The sequence below is a fragment of the Solea solea genome, chromosome 9 (genome assembly GCF_958295425.1).
Source record: "Solea solea chromosome 9, fSolSol10.1, whole genome shotgun sequence".
Classification (NCBI taxonomy): Eukaryota; Metazoa; Chordata; class Actinopteri; order Pleuronectiformes; family Soleidae; genus Solea; species Solea solea.
In genome coordinates this window covers 17,710,065-17,728,194 of record NC_081142.1, presented here as the reverse complement: position 1 = coordinate 17,728,194, position 18,130 = coordinate 17,710,065, and the positions used below count along the sequence as shown (strand labels likewise).

Here is an 18,130-nt window from a genome sequence, read left to right as displayed (position 1 = left end):
TTGGGGTATAGTGGAGACTTGAAATTCATGGCCTTCTGTGACCCAGATCGGATCCTCCCTTTGTCTTTTCCTACTTGTCATTAGCACGGTGACATTGGATCAGATGGAGAGAGAAGAAGAGATAAAAGAAAAGGGAGGGGGGAGGCAGAGAATGTGTGTGGGAGCTAGACCAGAGACAGTGTGTTGAATCGAAGGTGATAATGAAAAAGAAATAAAGAATGGAGACGGATGTCACACAGGAAATGTTCTCTTGATATTTTCGTATAAATATCAAAAAATAGCACTCTGAAATACAAAAAAGGGGTAGAAAACTGGAGGCAAAGGATCCTTTTTTAATGGGAGAAGAGATAGAGACATAATGTTTTAGTTTGAACATGCACCAGGTTGTAATGGATGTAAGTTAAAATGCAAAGGCTCACAGTTTCAGGCTGCAATGTGGTTTGTTTGTGTCAGCCAGGGTTTGATGCCGCTGCAGCACGTCACATATCGACTGACTTTTTCAAAATCTGACAAAGGCAACTGCCTGGTAGCACAAGTGTGAGCAGAAACGGCACAGACGAGAGTGTCCGTCCGCCCAGTGCCCTCTTGCATTCTGTGGCTGCCATCTGTTTCCACTTCCTTCACTTCACAATTTATAATTCAGTTTATAATTCACATTCATTGTTAATTCTGGCGGTTCAGGCTGTGGCAGTTGCATTTGAATTTACCAAACCAATTTACATTCTATTAAAAACAAATTGTGTGCAGAGGCTTGTGGGTTTAGTGCTCGATTTGCTTTGGCCCCACCGTGGCCTCTTTGGCTTGGTTCGGTGTTCCAACACCCGCGCGCGCGCGGTGCCAATGCACTTGCACAGATCTTGAGTCTGTCCAGTTCAACGGGAACCCGCTCCTCCGTCCAAATTCCAATCCAAACCCGCGGGAAGTGTGAAGGTTATTGCATCCAAACGTGACTTTCTGCCACCCTCCATGTGAACCGCTACTGTGGGAGCCCATCTGTCACATGGCGGTGGAGTGCCACTTACACACACATGCACACAATATCATGCTGAGGTAGGGGAAATGGCTGATTATCCCCAATGAGAGTGTGAGTGTGTATGCAGTGAAGCAATGCAAGGGCATAGTGTGCAGCTGAGTCCCCAGTTTTAGAAAAAAAAACAACTGAAAAGCAACTTTCATCATATACAGATAACACACACTGCACTTAGAACAGTATTATACAAGACAGCAATTTGCATATTTAGACTATTTCCACACAGGAGAATGGACCGTAAACACAAAACCACATTATCCATGTGACAAATACTGTTTATACTCACACACACTACATACTGGGCTTCATTTACCATGCATTTTATCTCTGTGTGTGTGTGTATTCACCTCTGTGTGGTCCTTACAAGTATGGAAAATACATGTGTCTGTAATTGTACCGCTAAATAGATTCATCGGTGAAGATATCAAGAGCCCCCTATGCCCCTTGTGTCTGTCACACACATGCTAATACAGAAAGCGTAGCCGCACTAATACACAGATACACACACACACACACACGCACACACAGACACTCTAAAGCCAGCAGACCATGTAGTCCATTACTAAAGGGGCTGCTGACCTCCATCTAAACAGGCCCAAACCTGAATTATACTGCTGATGAGAAAACACTCATCCTTCACTGTGTGGTTGTCACCTCATTAAACAAGATGAGATCCCTGTCGGCTCCTCCCATCCCCTCAAGCTTCATGCACCTTCTCTTAGTTAAATTATGTGAAGAAAAAGAGTCTGACTCTGGATACTTGATAAAACTTGGTCACTGCTCTGTTTAAAATATTTATACAGGTAAAAGAAGCTCTAATTACATAGCAACTCCTACATGACTGACAAAGTGCATCCTGCTAGTATTCTAGGCTTAGGATTAATCTTAACCCAATGGTTACTTAGTTAGTTAGTAAGTTCATGTCGTTGTCGTTGGTTGGAGGTTGCACGGATCTTGACATCTGTCCAGTTTAACAGGAACGTGGGCAGCTGCTGATCCTTCAATGTCGGCTCTTCCTATCATTGTGAAGCAGAATTCACAGAGTTTTGGATTGTTCACTTAATAATGGGTGAACGGGAGCTGGGGTTAGACCGTCGTGAGACAGTTTAGCTTTAGCCTACTGATGATGTTTCGTTGCAATAGTAATCCTGCTCTCTGTGCACAAAACCCAGCCTCGTTCTTCACCTTCTTGGTTCATGATATTGCGATCTCTTTGCATTTTGGATGTCAGATTCAAGGAATGATTAAGGATCGGGCAAGGTTAAAGGTCATGGTCATGTTTCCATCATGGTACAGTACAATTTGGTACAGGATGGTACAGTTTGGAATGGTAAAGTATCGTGTCTAGTAGAGGAAATTCGAAGAAATTATATAATATGTTAAAGTTTTTATTTTGTGAACCATGCACATTTGTGTTCAAGGCCTCTGGTGACTAAGTTGTCAGCAGGAAAAGCGTCTCCAAAGATTTGTGGTGCCAGTGCTCGCTTCGAGCCGCTTCACTCACTTTTTAAATCCACGGAGAATGAGTAATATATATCGGAACACTTGATGGACTGAATGTAAGTGACTCTTATGACGCCCCAGTGATGCTTGTGTGGAAACATCTAGAGTGGACCTGCAATTTTCCGACATCATCAAATGTCTGGTAACCTTTTCCTCCTCCTCTTCCTCGTCTGGAGAACGCTAAGACAGCATAATATAAGCATTTGAAATAAACAAAACACTAAAGCTAGTGAGTGTAAGTTGCCTGTTGGATTCCATTGCTCCATATTCTTTTGCCCTATCATAATGCGGTTTATTGTAGTGATCCACCTCTGCTATCTCCTGGGATTTCTGGGACTCTCGTAAAATGGACACCATTTAGTTTGTCCCCAACTGTTAGGACATCCCAGCTTTCAGCCATTGGTCACCATACACGAGCAAAGCTGGTGGAGAGACGCGTGGCCTGGCAAATCTGATCAGCCGTCTCAAACGCAGCGTTTCCTCTTTGCCTCTCTCTCCACCTTTTTAATATTCTCCTCTCGTCCATGTGTTAATTATTCATTTTTTCCTCCATTCTGTCTTTATATCCTCTCGCTCTCTCTCTCTCTCTCTCTCTCTCTCTCTCTCTCTCTCTCTCTCTCTCTCTCTCTCCCCCTCTCTCCCTCTCCCTCATTCAAAGCGTCCACGCGACCTCCGGAGTGTCACATGTTAAAAACACTCCTGCTGATTCACTGAAAATAAGCCGCGGCCGTGTGCTGCTTTCAGGTTTTGCTCGGAGTTCTTTAAGCCTGTGAACATTTGTGTCTCTGTAGCAAACCTTCTGATATTTATTAATAAAATGTGTAACAATCAAAGCTGCGATCAGAGCGTCCTCAGGCGATGCTTTCAGGTTACACCCTATCATTTTCATTTGGTAGATTGCCTATTAAATTTGTGACAGCACATTTCGAGAAAATTCGCTTTTCTTAAAGTTACCCGAGGTACGGTCTTCTTAGCGCTCTGAATGAATCCTTACACGTCGCAACCTTACATGCCAATTCTCCGGTCGCTGTGGATGGAAGACACAGAGTGGAACTCCAATGTAGATGAGGTTGAATTAACATGGAAAGAAAGGCGGCCTTCATTAGGGGCCTAGTGGTTTGTCTGGACTGATAAGGGCCCTGCCGGGGAGGAGACGAGTGACACATCAATCCTACACAAACGGGCACCATGTGACACGCGGGAGCTCCAATGTAGATTAAGACTTAATGAAAACCAAATAAGGCAAGAAAAGAGGGAGAGACGGAGACGGACAGAGAGACGAAGATAACAGGGGAAGGATGGGAAGGACAGGACTAAGGACAGGTCGCAATGTAACGGAGAAATGAAGTAAAGTGTTTTTGGCCAAGGTGGACACATTTTTGTTTTAAAATAAGAAGGCTGCAGTAAACCAAGTATAGGGACACAAAATCACTGCTTTCAAGAAAACGGACTGGAAAAGTTTAGGACACACGATCAAACATCAAACATCCCAGAACGACATTTTGGGATGTTGTCTGAGTCTCACAAAATGATTTTCCTATCACAGTAGCCTACAGGAATCAGGTGATTCAGGCCAAACATAAATAACCTTAATTACTCTAATGTCTTATTTATCGATTTCCCGTAGCTGACATAATGCAGCAAGCAGAATCTAAACCAAACCATTTGAGCGGAAAGCCACTATTTGTAGTCGTAGACTTAAATATATAACATTTTGTGCCAGACTGAATGTTCCCAGTGGGGTTAACAGTTTTAGGTACAGCGCTGCTAATCTGCTCATTATTTCTAAATATAAGCAGTCTGTATTTTTCAACCACATGCAGTTGTTTTTTGTTTTTTTTTCATGGTAAGGAGTTGAAGCTATGAATCATTATGTGAATGCAGTTACATAATTAATGCATTAACGTTGGAGGAGGCTTAAAAATAAACATTTGGCCCACCCTTAAGATGCTTCTGCTGAGTGGTAATGTTGGTCCTGTGATGTCAAGGGTGGTTTTATTATAAAAAAAAAAAGCCCTTTGAACTACACCACTGATTGTAGTTGTTATCATTCATTTATTAAAGTTGATTAAATTGCCAAAACTTCAACAAGTAGCGTTGTGTATAATCAGTAGGGCTACAGTTTATTTGATTATTAATCCAATACTAAATTAATAGTCAACTATTTTGATTTTGAAGTGTTTTTTTGCAATAGATAATCTGATATTTCAGCCTCTTAAATGTGAATTCTTCTCGTTCCTTTGCTCTATATAACAAATTAATCATTAAAACTGAATCATTTTGGTTTGTGGACAAAACACGACATTTGAGAACATCGTCATTTCCAGGTTTGGTTCACCCCCGATCCACATTTTTCAACATTTTCTGATTTTACAGACCAAATAAATTCTTGATCAATCTGAAAAATAATCAACAGATTCATCGATTATGGAAATAGTCGTTCTTTTGCAGCTCTAATAAACAGTAACTCACACTTCTGTTTGAATTGTGACAGTTGTTCTTTGTAAGGTCACATTTTTCGGCATTAAAAGGTCGGACACCAAATGCTGTTCTTTAATGCAAAACAGTGCTTTCTTATAGCAAATTAGCATGCAATATTTAGGTCAGGTGACACTGTCAATCTGTTCAGCCTGTGACGCTGAAATTTCCTTTCAAATGATCTTCTTTTTATTCTTTGTCCGATTTTACTGTGGACATCGAATTACAGGCTATTGTTTTCATTTAAAAATCTCTATGAAACTTGTTGTAGTGACCATATAATGGAGCATTTATTAACTAAATAACGGCAAATGTTTTAAAAAGGTCAGACTATATTTAAAAAGAAGCCGATATAAGAACCAAATGCCAGGAGTGACATTTTCAAACTTTTAAACTCTTTTAAATAATCAGGACCCAAAGGTCCTTTCAGTTCACTGTGAATACAGAGCAGCAATTCTTTCAGAAACATCCGTCCTTGTGTGCTCTCGCTCTCTTCAGAGTGACTTTATGTGCAGTTTCAGTCAAGTTCTGGAATGACTCAACCGTGTTAACGTGCGCGGTCCCCACACCCAATACTTAAATCACTTAGTGACTGAAATTGTGGCTTATTTTAGACGCGGAGCAAAGGTGCATCACTTGGTCCATTGTGATTATAATGTGCAGCCTGGTGTGTGTCTCGCAGTGAGTGGGAGTGTGTGTGTTACACAGCGGCTCAGGCACAAACAGATGAACTTTCCCGTGCAATAATAGCAGGCTTTGTGATGAGGATTAATGGACATGTGTTAATGATGATTGTTAATCTTCACCCCCAACGCCCCATCTCCAGCACATACACACCCACACTTAGACTCACACATACCGTACATTGCATCCCTTCAAGTTTAATCATAGGGTATCAGTTTGTGGAGATTAGGACACACACACACACACACACACACACACACACACTAACCCTGGGGTGTCAGTCAGTGGATGTGTCAGTGTAGGTTGTGCGCTCAGTAAAATTCAAACAACCAGGCAACTGTTGATTAAAGACATAGAGATGATCTGTAAAAGACAGGGGTCAGAGTTCATCTGGCTGTTAATAATTATTTTTTTGAAGGATTGCCCCATTTCGAGCAAATCTTTGAATATTTTTTCTCGATGGATCCTGGAGTTTATTCCTATCGGGGTTCATTCTCACAGCTCCGAGGTCAGCTGTCCCGCTGCTCTTGTACTTGACTTTCCCGTGGCATGGCCTACATGTGAGGACTGCCCCAGACTTGAGCTGCAACCAACGATCTGTCGGTTATTTTCGTGAATAATCGAGTAATCGTTTGGTCCATAAAATCCTATCATAAAACGTTAAAACATGTTGATCCGTGTTTGTCAAACCGGGAAATGATGATGTTCTCAAATGTCTTGTTATTGTCCACAAACCAAAATGATTCACTTTTAATGATTTCTTTGTTATATGGAGCAAAGAAATGAAGAAAATATTCACATTTAAGAAGCTGAAACAATCAGAAATCTCGTTTTAATCATGGAGAAAGCTTCAAACCGGTTAATCGATTGTCAACACAGTTGACGTTTAATTTAGGAATCGATTAATAGAGTAATTGTTTCAACTGCTTTTAGCAGTTTTGTAATATAACAAAGTACAAATACTTTGTTACTGTACTTAAGTACAGTATTCACATATCTGTACTTTTCTTCGTTATTTATATTGCTAGAAACGTTTACTTTTACTCCCTCTTTTACTTTTCCCCTAACTAGCTTTGTTACTCGTTACTACCAAATAAAATCAGAAGAAGAAGAGTCGGTAATGGTCTGTACATTTTTAAGTACAATTTATATCAGAAAATGACTTTTGATACGTAAGTACAGTAAATGTGATAAACTTTTGACTTGAGTGATGTTATAAAAAAAGTGACTTTAACTTCTACCAAAGTCATTTTCTGGTAACATACTTTTTACTCAAGTATTCCTTTAAGGTACTTTATACAAGACAGGCTTTCAGTGCTGGTTGAGCAAGATAACGCGTTTTTTATTATGCATATACGGTTTTATTTTACCGTCTGGAGACTTTGTTCAAGTGAGGTTGTTTTTAAATGTGCTATAGAGAAAAAAAAGTGCTCTTTTGCACCTCCCGCACACCTTACATTTTGATAATCTACTCATACAGTTAACACACTCTCACCTCTATTATAGCGCCTGACACACCACTCTGCAACTTTTTTTTTTTTAATCCTTTCACCCTCGAGGTGGAGGCCGTTTTCCGGCACACCCTTCCCTGTACCCTCTCTCAATTCAGGTAAAAAATTGTTGTCGATTTATGATACTTCTTATTATAGATGCCCCTGCAGGGCTGAGTAGAAAGGTCACACGTGCACGCATGGCCTTTCCTCTCCGCAGTCCCAGGACACGGTGGCGTAATGATGATGGATTCTGGGGCTAAGATTAGCATATACAGTAGGTGTGAGAATGACACGCGTGTATTATGATTCATATGGTTTATATGTATATATGCAGTGCTTATCGCATCTCTTAGACCACCTGCTATAAAGGAAAGAGGAGATACATATTTTAGAAATCTTTAAAAAAAAATAAGTTGTTGTTTATTTATTTGGCAAATGACAAACTGAATTCACCTTTTAATACCCAAATGTTGAGCCGGCTCACTGGGTCAGAAATTAATCAAGCATAACATTCAACCACTAAAACTAATTTTTCAGTTCAGAAATACTAATAAATAACTATAATTTGTCATTTTAGTCAAGAAATGATCATGTGCTGTACTATTTTTCTAATTTTTTTTGTAAAACAGTCAGTTTGAAAATTCTTTATTCTTCTATTTTAGCATTTAAAATATCATTGCTTTGTTTCAAGAGCTTCAACATACTGATTTATTAACCATTACAAAAACATAAAAAATTATATTGATAAATACCAAATATGTTTTAATCATTTCTTTGTTATATGGAGCAAAGAAACCAGAACATATTCACATTTAAGAAGCTAAAAAATCAGAAAACTGGTTTTAATTTCTCAAAAACACTCAAACCGATGAATCGATTGTCGAAATTATATAATAATAATCGAGTAATTGTTTCAGCTCTACACTGTATTTACATACCCCTCGTGTTCATTGTGCATTGGATTCCATTTATAACTTTTGAATTGTCAATTATATGTATTTGTTCAAACTCTTTCCTTGTAAAAATCTCACTTCATTGGACCAAACTGTTTCTTGCAGCTGCTCCTCACTCCTACCTTGGTTTTGTTTTTTGAGGTCGAGAACACACTGAGCATTGCACTATTACAAACAAACAAAAAGTTCTCAAACAAGTTTAAAAACTTTCAATTCAATTCACAAGAACGCTCTTTGAGGGTTTTACACCTGCGTGGTCTGCAGTGCTGACTCCTGCAGAAGCACGCTGGCTCTTTCTCCTCCGCTCCTGCTCCTGAGGAGGTGATCAGTCAAGGTCATCGTCTGAGAGCTCCTACACCGCTCATGCATAGCTTAACAGCCATGGCTCTTTCTCTTTGGCTCATATTTGTCTTCTGTCTCACCACAAACCCAATGTTTTATGTTTGATGAATAGTGGGAGTGACTTTGTGCTCGGGGTATTGCTTATTGATTTAATTCATTTATGTTCAGGATCATTATGTCCTAATTTGAAGGGGGAGAAAAGCACAGTTGAAAGACGGGTGTGTGTATTCTTAAAGGTGAAGAGATGTATTATATTATTAAGACGATGATACCAAACCTAAAAAAGCCTTTGAATGTCTCTCAAAATCATCTTGAACAGAGAAGAAGATGAAGTGTGGATACTTTTCTCCTGGAGAGAGAAACAGCATGAGGAACTCGAGCTAAAGTTCTTATTGTCATCTCCTGTGATCATTTTCCATTGCTGCTCTAACACAGATACACTTTCACCCCCAACAACTCCGCTTGGTGCTGACACGCTAAAATAAACCAAACAAGTTCAAGTTTTATAGAAATAAAACAGATGGTGGCACAGTTATGTTACATGTGTTTGTGCATGAACACACTGGGTATACAGTAAGTCCAGTGTTTTTTGGAAAATCTGGCAACCTCATCCCTGCAATGTTTTCATTTTTTTACTTTTAAAAAGCTTTATCACAATGGGTCCTTGGCATATTACACATGGCATTAAAAATGCGTTCTCTGTCATCGGATTGCAATCGGATAGAGCCTGACCTCTTATAAGTACAGGTGTAAATATACAGGGGCAGGTGACGTAAGGGGGGGGGTGATGATGATCGGATAAGCGTACTTTGCATTACCGTATTTACGCAACGGTTTGTGCTATCGGAAAAATGCCAATGGTTTCTGGAAGCTGAGAAGTTACACGTCAAAGACAAGACGTGTGGTTATGATGGTAATTTCACTCATGTTGTTATAGGAAGCTGGCGAATCAGTGTCTTTGTGACCAGAGATCCAAAATCTTAACTCATTGACTGCCATCGACTGCTATAGACGTCAATTCGACCACTGCTCTGAAAATGGCTGGCAGCCAATGAGTCTTAATAGAAAAAAAAATTTGTTCATACACTATTTTCACATGCAGTAAATTGTAAATAACTGCCAGATATTGAACGTTATTCTGAAAAAATGGGCAAAATCACTTACTCACAGGACGTTTTCTGGCCCTTTTGTGGTTAAAATAAGCAAAACAAGTTTAATTTTGACATTATGAGGCTTAGGTGTTAAAGGGTTAAAGCACAATGAAGAAGCTTGTTACTACCAGGTGTAAATGCTATCCGATCGTTCTCTGATCACTTCAAACATTATTCTAATGCCAGGTGTAAAGGGCGCCACGATTAGAGCTGCAAGTAACGACTATTTTCAGAATCGATTAATCTGTCGATTATTTTCTCGATTAATCGTTTGGTCCATAAAATATCTGAAAACCTTTACAAATGTTGAGCGGTGTACGTCAAAGTCAAACCTGGAAATGATGATGTTCACAAATGTCTTGTTTTAATGATTTCTTTGTTATCCAGAGCAAAGAAATTAAGAACATACTCACATTCAAGAAGCTTAAACAATCGGAAATCTTGATTAATCGATTATCAAAATAGTTGTCGATTCATTTAGTCATCGATTAATAATCAATTCATCGATTCATTTTTTTAAGCTCTAGCCATGATATCAATGAATATGGATTATTTAGACAAAGAACACTTGGCTTAGTCAAACTTTTTTTTTTTTCACATTAAATAAACTACAAAATGTCCCCTCCGGTGTGGTAAATTTGCCTTTGAGCTCGACTTTATTATGGAAGAAGGCTATTACTTCATGCCTAACTCCAAATGGCCAATTGACTTTCTATAAACTTCCCCTTGTTTCGGCTCCGCCGCAGTCTGTTCTTCCTGAGAGAGATCACTCGAGAAACATGAGTGCTGTGATGAAGCGAGGACGTCTCCTTTACTAATGGGCAAAACAGACGGCAGATGCTGAAATGTCAGCCGGAGAAACTGGAAGAAAGAGAGCAGACAGACGCACACCATTAGAGACAGGTGGTGCTTCAAACAACAGAGAAACACGGCTACACACGCACACACACACACACAAGCAGCCAGGCGCTGGTGCTTGTGTGTGTGCATCAGATGCAGGAACATGGCGATGGAGAAGGGAGAGGACCAGTGTCTTCATGTCAGGTGAAAATGTCAGCGAGCAAGAGAGAAATAAGAAGTGCTCTTTATTTGTTTTTACCTTTGCAAGCCACAAGGCTGTTGTTAATTTTAATTTCAAATATAGTAAACATGACACAAAGACACCTTTTCCCCCCTAAAGGTAGTTTTTTCTTGGCTGCTTTGGCCACTAAAGGAATAATATTATAGGGAAAATATGTGATTGCTTCCATGGGCGTTAAAATCAGTCCATAAATGGTACATAAACCATTTTTATCACTTTTTTTCTTGATGACCACGCTGTATGAACTGCACAGCTCTGTGTTTTCTAGGACATGTAATATCATTTTAAGAAAATGAACCTCTTAGTGTGCATTTGCAGTGGGGCACTGGTAAAACTGGCAGCCTGTGCGTTTACGCACTTCTACGGTGGCTGAAGGTTTGGTTTTTCCACTTCTGGGCCATTTCTTTGGGCGTCGAACCTCTTTCTCTTTCATTTTAATGCTTCATCTGATTTGGTAATATCAGTGCAACTGAGACGTACAACTGCATAAACTTTGTAGACAATAAAAATGAAACCCTGCATGAGAAAGCACTTTTATTACAGATGCATCACAAGTTGAGCAGAGGCAGAAATGCAACTCTTTGGGAAACGGCTGTGATTTCTGTCCTACAGCTGGTTTATGGACAACTGATCTGAACTGTGGAAAGAACATAAAAACATTTTCTTTTCTGAGAAAAATGTATCTTGAAAATATAGTATATATACAGTTCTTGATTGAAGCTACTGTGTATCTTGTTGGCTAATGGTGTTGAGATATTGGCTGTTTCACATTAACAGAATGAAACATTCCCTGAAGGCCAGTGACATGAAGGGAAATTCCCCTAAAGAAAGAGAATAATTTGTTTAATAGCAAGTACTTATTTTATTCAAATTGTACCATAATGTTTTCCTGCGTTAAATGCGACAATTATCCAAATTGATCTTACCATCATCCACTCACAGCTGCAGGGGAGAGAGGAAACCAAAATATTGTCACTAAAACCATTAGTAGATTAGCAGTTTTTTTTTGTTGTTATTTTTAAATGGTGAGATTAAGATTTGATTTAGATTTGTTCTGATGACGGCTTAATGTCCCAAGTTAAATTAGTGACAGTTTACTGAGCAGTCCTAAATGTGAATATTTCATTGATTTCCTCATTTACACTGTATCCACATTAGTTTTTGGTTGCTTGTCAGTCATAATTAACACACTTTCTTTGGGCTAGATTAACCAGAAATGTCTTGGAATAGTTTCTTCCTGCCAGCCGTGTCACTGCTGTGTAGCTGTTGCAGATGGATTCACGTCACGGGGCTGTCGTGGTACAGTATAGGATGATGTGAATGCTGATCCATGTGATTATCATATAAATTAGTATAATTTAAAAAGAGAAAGAGACCTGTCCCTCCATGTCCTGAGGTGTGATGATCACATGTAAAGGTCACAGGCAGGATTCTATATGAAGATGTTTCATATCCATCAAATCCATATCCATCCAGTCCACCTTGTTTGTTTTTATTGACTCTATTTATTGACTCTGTTTGACTACTGGAATCCATCTTTACAGGAAGAAGGCAAGTAGAACTGCCTTATTATTATTTATTACCTATTTGGCCAGTCATGCCCCTCATCTTCACTGGCAGTAGTTTTCATATCTTTATTATATACAGTATATGTGCGTGCGTGCGTGCGTGTGTTTGTGTGTGTTCAGGTATCTCACTCACACACACACACACACACACGAGACACTGCTGCAGTGAACACAGTTGGATGCTAACTCTCGGGCCTCTCATCCATGGAAAACAACGCCACAGGAGCCGCACGTGATGCCATTATAGAGTTAAAACTGTTGGGCTTAGCCTCAGTGTGTCGTATCGACATGAGCTTGTGAGGCGTTCAGTCGCCGCTGCTAAAAAGGTTATTGGAAATTGTTTGGTCCTGCAAGGTGGGGGTTTGCAATTTTGTGGTCGAACGGGTTAATAAACACAATAGTTGGTTAATTATGAACAAATGATCGTCTCCGATTTACCTTAGTGGCGCATTAGTCACTGTGTTGTTGTAGGGTGCATACAACAAATCACAAACAATGATAACAGACTCAATTAATTCATGAATAAGTCCATGGGTTATTCAGTTTACCAGCTAATCTTGTCCAATTAGCAACGACGACAATATAAACAGTACAACCAAGCACATATAAAGTAAATACACACACACACACACACAAACTAATAATTATAATAATGACAAAAAATCTCAGAAATCAATCTGTGTGTTACCCCAAAGTTAATGCTCACTGTAACTCAAATAGTCTTCCTTCACATCATAGCAGAAGTACTAAAATCATGAGAAAATACCATGTTCGTGTATATATATGTATATATATATACACATATGTGTATATATGTGTGTATATATATAAACATATATATATATACACATATATGTGTATGAGAAAAAACGGACGGACGGACGGAGAAAATGAGGAAAGAAAAATGTAATGACACAATGAATATAACGCAAAGGAGAAGAATCAATTGGTGACTAAATCGAGAACAAGGCATTAATGCACCATTACAGGTGCCAACCAGCATTAAACACCCATTCCAACGTGGCAACACTTTGAAACTCCAGTGTTTCAAATACTTTGGCTCCCTTTAAACGCCACGTTAATAGTAATAATGCCTGTTTTCCCTCCATCTTTTGTTCTGATTGTCGCAGCCAAGTGACCTCTGTTGAGATTGAGAACATCGATTTGAACGTGGGTGCGTTTGCTCAAGCCCTTTTAGAAAAAAAGAAGAAGAACAAAAAAAAAATCTGCGAGCTCAAGAAAATAACACAGTGTTCCTTCGCTCGCTGTGAAAATGTCATTACACCAGCTGCCTCAAGCCTGATGCCAAGCACAGGCTCTCAGCTGGCTGCTGAAACACACACACACACACACACACACTTTGACACCGCCACGTCATGGGAGAATTTATAATTAGATGTTATTCCCACCACCTACAGTAAGTGGAGTCATAATGATAAATAATATGTAGCAGTATAATTGTATACATTAGCATTTTGGTTTTGGTCGGGTGGAACTCGGCATCTGCTGCCGGTAGATTAAAATGTCTGGTCCATATGAACAAGCACATCTGCTTAATATGACTAATGGATTAGATTAAGCCGGGCTGATATGCATGTGATGTGAGCGTGCGCGTGTGTTTGTTGGGGTGGGATGGGGAGGAGCAGGGAGAGCGAGATTGTGTTTGTAAGCGTTTTTATTCCCCTCAGAGAGAGAGAGAGATCCTTGCAATAAATCTGCATTAAATAGTTGTGAGGAAAAACAAATCTTGCAGCCCAAAGTTTTTGCAGAGAAACCGTGATTTATGCGTCATGAAGGTGGAGCAATTCTCGCGGAATTAAGTGCCTCTTCTTCTTGTACTGTATCGTCCCAGCGACGATGCATTTTCCTTTCTTGCGTGGTCTTTAACTTCAGGAGACAGAATCACTACTTACTTAAGCTGCTTCTGAGGTTTTACTGAACAAATCTGAGAACGAGCTGAATTTAAAACAAATGAAGTGGTGGACAATATGAAAATATGGGTTACAGGTACCAAAACAATGGTTACAAAGCAAATCATTGGAATGAAATTGCAGTTTAATCCAATTCAAACTGACACGTCCTTGTAGAAAACAAGAGGTATTGTTTTTACAAAACTGTAAAAATGTAAATGGCCATGTTTTTATTTTAGGTCAGTGTGTGTTTGTATTCCTCTTTCTTTTCTCCACTCTTCTGCTGCATGTGAGGACACACACACACACACACACACACACACACACACACACACACACACACGTTTTTATATCTTAGTGAGAACACTCAGACATAATGCATTCCCAAGCCCTTTACCCTTAACCATCACAACTAACCTTAACCCAGGAGTTAGGGTTAGAATTGGGTTTAGAGTGGCAACTAACGATTATTTTCATAATCGATTAATCCGTCAATTATTTTCTCGATTAATTGATTAATCGTTTGGTCCATAAAATGTCAGAAAATCTTAAAAAATGTTGATTGTGTTCGTCAAACCTGGAAATGACAATGTTCTCGTTTTGACAATGTTCTCGTTTTGTCCACAAACAAAATGATTAACTTTTAATGCTTTATTTGTTATCCAGAGCAAAGAAATTAAGAATATATTCACATTTGAGAAGCTTAAAAGATTGGAAATCTTGTTTTAATCATGAAAAAAGCTTCAAACCGATTAATCAATTATTAAAACAGTTGTCGATTAATTTAGTAATTGATTAATAATCGATTCATCGATTAATTGTTTCTGCTCTAATTGGGTTTAGGTTAGGGTTAGGGCAGGAATCTCCAAGGTCTGGCCCGTGGTCATATTTTGTATGGCCCGCAGCTTTGGTTTTAGAATGCATTATTTATGGCCAGGGACAGACTTGGACACGCATCATCTCTATTAGCTCAGCTGGTCCTGAGTTTGAAACAAACCTGTGACAGACAGATACACGCACTCGTCTCTTTATGATGTCATTTGACTCCAGATGTGAAAGAAAGGCAGATTCTTTTTTGTTTTTTCACTCCTGCATAGCCTAGATTTGGTTACATTGCCATTCAATTCCATTTGTGTGTAACTTTTACTGTTAAAAATGATCAAATCTGGGTCTCACCTTTAAACCAGGTCTTAAACCTGAAAAAGCCCTTGAAAGATGTGGGGCCCAGACAAAATGTCCCCACATTTGTTGTACTTTTTTTGGACCTCACAAAGATATAAATACAAGTACACTCCCATTTTTCCCTGTAGAAGGGGGTTTGTGGGGGTTTTGGTCTCAGGACAGAGGTTGACGCTTGCTGTACAGAATGCAAAGCTCTTTGAGGCAAACTGTGTTTGTGATGTTGGGCAATATTAATAAAAGTGACTTGACTTGACACTTGAGTAAGTACAAAGTACAGTATCAGTGAGTTTCTTTTTTTAATACTAATAATAGACTAACTTTAACATGAATGCCAGGCTGAGATATCAGTGTTTGTGTGTGAGGCTCGCTTCGACTTGTCTGAGCTGTCAGAGATAATCCTCCTACTGACTGTACAACACAACACGGATTTAAAAGTGAAGAAAAGTGAACCTTAAAATGACTCCATACATCCAAAACTCCAAGCTAAACTGCACCATGTGACCAGGAGGTAAAGAGCTAGAATCATCACTTGCTTAATAATGTATCTATACATTAGATTAGATTAGATTAGATAGCTTTATTTATCTCACAGTGGAGAGAAAACGGCGTTACAGCAGCTCAACAATAGATAAAAACAAACAATATACAAGTAAGTAGTGCAAGTATGAAGTTATTCACATATATATATATATAAATATAAGTATAAATGTAAATATAAATATACATATGTAAATATACATATGTAATAAGGTGCAAGAATGTACAATGATTGTAAACATGTAGTTATGGCAGACCAAAAAATGAAATATGAAATATGATAACAACAGGGACATAAACATTGTTATAATATCTACACACTGTTGTTGTAGAGTCGTACTGCAGTTGGAATAAATGACATGCGGAGGCGCTCTGTCCTGCACTTAGGGTGTATCAGTCTCTGACTGAAGGAGCTGCATAAGGACCCAACAGTCTTGTGTAGAGGGTGTGAGGTGTTGTCCATGATGGCCGAAAGTTTGGCCAGGGCCCTCCTCTCATGGATGACCTGAATGGAGTCCAAAGGACAGCCACAGACCGAGCCGGCTTTCTTTATGATTCGGTTCAGTCTGTTTTTGTCCCGCACAGAACACCCCCCCCCCCAACACACCACAGCAAACAGGGCTACTGACGCGACCACAGTGTCATAGAATGTCCTCAGTAGTTTCCTGCACACCCCAAAGGAACGCAGTCTCCGCAGGAGATATAGACGGCACTGACCCCTCTTGTAGAGTGAGTCAGTGTTGTCAGACCAGTCCAGTTTGTTGTTTAGGTGAACACCCAGGTACATATATATATATATATATATATATATATATATATATATATATATATATATATATATATATATATATATATATATATATATATATATATATATATATATATATATATATATATATATATATATATGTTTTTTTTATATATATATATATATATATATATGTTTTTTTTATATATATATATGTATATATATATATGTTTTTTTTTATTTATATATATATATATATATATATATATATAAAAAAACACGTTTAAACCCACATTTAAGTGGTTTCTTCAACTTCCACTCAGGCACAAAACATAATGTTTCATTATCTGACATTTTATTGTGATATTTATTGATTTTTTTTTTTTTTTACTGATTTGAAACTTGATTTTTATCCGGCTGCAAATCTGCATACAGTGAGCTCATAATATCTGAGCTTTTGGGCAGGATTCCTCTGCTGCATATAGCGTAAAACAGAAACTACACTTGAGAGATGAGTATTAGATGAGAACGTAATGGACCATGAACCAGACTTTACCTCATGACATCACGAGTGGATGTAGTGCCACATCCTTCTGTGCTGCTGAACCTCACGCCTCTCTTAATATCCTCTTTTCCTCGAGGCACAGAATCCTCGGGCAATTTAAGAAATGACAGCATCTACGCTGCTCAGAAGCTGGGCAGGGGGTCACAGCAGTGATATCCTTTGTTAGCCACTGTAACTGTAGGTAAGTGTGTGTGTGTGTGTGTGTGTGTCAGTGTCGGTGAAAGCCCTGGAGCTGTCACGTGAGTGGTCTTATCTACTCTCAGCTCCTTCCTCTTTCTCACTGATTCTACTTGTCATTGCCTGGGTTGTAGTTTTTTTCTGTCACTGTTACTTTGTGTGATCTGAGAGATATCAGAGAGCTACATTTTTTAAAAACAGTTAAGCCATTGTTACAGCATGACAGTGGACACAGCACTGCTTTAGCTACTGCTGTGTCATTCTCCCCCCCAAAACTCCTTTTAAATGACAAATGGAAAATAGCAGTGGTGAGAAAGGAGCCAGAGCTTGGACCACAGTAAATGCTGCTCAGGAGAGATTCTTCCTGAAGACGATGTTAAGAAAGGTTTGCTGTCATCCAAATATTTAAAGAATATTTTGTACGGACATGAGCCAATTCATTACTTTATTGGGCAGAAACTGGCCAATGGGCAGCCTATGACCAATAGGAAAGGAATTGGGCTTGTAAGCGGAGGGTCACTCGTTTGAATCTCGGGACAGGTCAAGGGCTGGGGTGTCTCTGAGCAAGGCATCCTGATAAGTGCTCTCCATTGCTTCAGAAATCATGTAAGCTTATTTTAAAATACAAGATAAAACCAAGCAAAACTGCGTCACTGAGTGATGTCACATTTCGTTCTTCGTGGATATAGAATAACTGTGTTATTAGGCTTTTTTTTAAAAGGAGGACC

General features: G+C 39.0%; 1 protein-coding gene across 5 annotated transcripts in view; it reads left to right on the top strand.

Annotated features, from left to right (window-relative positions):
- Positions 1-18,130, top strand: part of lrp8 (low density lipoprotein receptor-related protein 8, apolipoprotein e receptor) — a 161,421-nt gene that overhangs the window by 18,029 nt on the left and 125,262 nt on the right. The window lies entirely within an intron of this gene.